Here is a 2,310-nt window from a genome sequence, read left to right on the forward strand (position 1 = left end):
TTTTCTTAAAATGGGAATGGGAGTGGAAGAAGCAGCAAATAAGCTCCACTTTTTCTCTAATATTCATACAAACAAAACACACAACTAGAAAAATTTCCTTTTTTATCTTTTCACTTTATGCAAATCTACATGCTAATCGATTCTTTCAACGACAGTTTACCCTTAAACAACGTGGGTTTGAACTCAACTGGCCCACTTAAGCAGGGATTTTTTTCAAGAAATACCTGTACTGTTTCCATCCATGGTTGGGAGTTGCAATTGGCCACCTGTATGCATTACTCTACCTATACCATTTTATGTTGGTATAGTTGGCCACCTGTATGCATTACTCTACCTACACCATTTTATATTGGGGGACTTGAGCATCCACTGATTTGGGTATCTACAGGGGGGTCCAGGAAGTAATCCCCTGTGGATACCAAAGAACAACTAAGTTTTAGGTAAGTCAAAATTTACAGAAGATTTTTGACTGAACAGAGGTCTGCACCCCTAAACCCCTGTGTTGTTCAACAGTCACTTACATGGCACATACCATCTTAGATTTCATCTTTTCTAGAGAAAAATCAAATCATTAATTTAAGCCAGTTAAACTGGATGGCAATGATGCATTGCTCCCCCTGGAACCATGTTGCAAAGGCAACTTCAATATCAAATGGCTTATTCCTGTCTCTCCACTGGAGGACAATTCCAAATACAATCACCCTGCAAGGCAACTTGGAGGAAAAAAAATTTTTTTTAATTGAGTGAGAAATACAACATGCCAGGATTCTAATCGTTAAAACAAAGCTGCAGGGAGAATAACCAGAGGAGCCCTACAGATAAGGAGTGTTACCTTGCAGAAAATATTCAAGGTTGGTCTGATGGTAACATTAGTGATGTGCTGGTAAATGTTTCGTATGCAACTCTTAGGGAGAAAAAGCTATATTTTGTAGCATTCACAATTTCTCCGGTGTAAATACATCCACAAAGGCTGATTTCAAGCTACCCAAGTGACATCACTGAATGGGAAGTTAAGAGCAACCCACTGTATAGTGTTTCAGATACAATAGATGTAAATAACATCAACAGCATAAATTGTAGTAAAATGTAGTGAAATAACTAGACCATAGTGATTTTTTAGTATTATTTTTGTTTTTAATATAGTTCATTTAATTTTAAGTTTATATAATTTAATTTTTAATAATGGGTGCATTTAACAACTGGTTCCCAAAATTCGTGAAAATTTAAAGGTGAGCTCTAACGAACAGGTAACATTCGCTCCAGCACAACACAGCACGCTGCTCTTCAGGGACATTAAAAATATTTTGAACAAAAACAAACCAAATAAATGAAGTTACTAAATCATCTGGGTCAAACTATCTCCAGTTTCCAAAAGTACCAAACTCTTTGCTACCCCATTTTAGAAGTATTCAAAGCTCGGGTTACACCGTGCATAGCATCTATAGGAATGCCATTAGATGACAACACCTTACATTTTTATCACGCATTACACTTTTCAAAGCAGAGCTCTTATGGAACGGTGGGACAGAATGACCCTGCATAATAAATTTAAATTGGCTGGTAATAGCATTATAGTGCCCATTGGATGAAAACAAAAAAAGGGTTCTGGGAGCTGTTCGTCTAAGAGCGAAGACCAGGAATGGAGCTGGGATCAACGCAAGGAAACCCAAGGCTGATCAGGTGCCTCGAGGTTCCAGATTCCCTCCGGGAAATAATTCCTTCAAAACGTAAGCAGGTGTGCAGTAGTACTGGATTTTACTCCCTTTCTTCTGTTTTCTAATTCGAAGTTTAAAATTTTGACTAAATCAGTTTTTTCAGATGGAAAAAAAAAAGTTGGACAGGATATGCTCTGAGTCCTTTCAAAAATCTGAAAAGATTCTCTTATCTGACAGCTTTGCAATATTTTTCTCGCGATCCGTAGTGTTACTGTAGACACTTGTGTATATACTCTATATAGATTTTACTGTGTAGTTTAGAGACAGAAGTAGTCGTGGCCGAGTGGTTAAGGCGATGGACTAGAAATCCATTGGGGTCTCCCCGCGCAGGTTCGAATCCTGCCGACTACGGGAAACCAAGGCTTTTGCAGATACTTGTTTTCATTTTGGAGAGTTCTCAACTTTCCAACGGATCATTTAAGGAGTTTATATAAACGGCTAGAATACAAAAGGACCCCAGTGGAGTCGGAAGAGGAGTGGATAAAGGAGCTAGGGAGTAGTGTGATTGTAGTTACAACCAGAAGGGGGAGATGGGGCCAATATGCGTCAGACAACCTGGCACGATGAAAAGCAAAGTGTCCTGACGTCTCTCAGG

At 38.8% G+C, this 2,310-nt stretch overlaps 1 non-coding gene across 1 annotated transcript; it reads left to right on the top strand.

Moving 5' to 3' along the window:
- The first annotated feature begins 1,984 nt into the window (after positions 1-1,984).
- On the top strand, positions 1,985-2,066 carry TRNAS-AGA (transfer RNA serine (anticodon AGA)). The gene has a single exon. It is a non-coding gene; the product is annotated as a tRNA-Ser (tRNA).
- Positions 2,067-2,310: the final 244 nt, after the last annotated feature.

The sequence above is a fragment of the Rhinolophus sinicus genome, linkage group LG12 (assembly GCF_036562045.2).
Source record: "Rhinolophus sinicus isolate RSC01 linkage group LG12, ASM3656204v1, whole genome shotgun sequence".
NCBI classification, from domain to species: domain Eukaryota; kingdom Metazoa; phylum Chordata; class Mammalia; order Chiroptera; family Rhinolophidae; genus Rhinolophus; species Rhinolophus sinicus.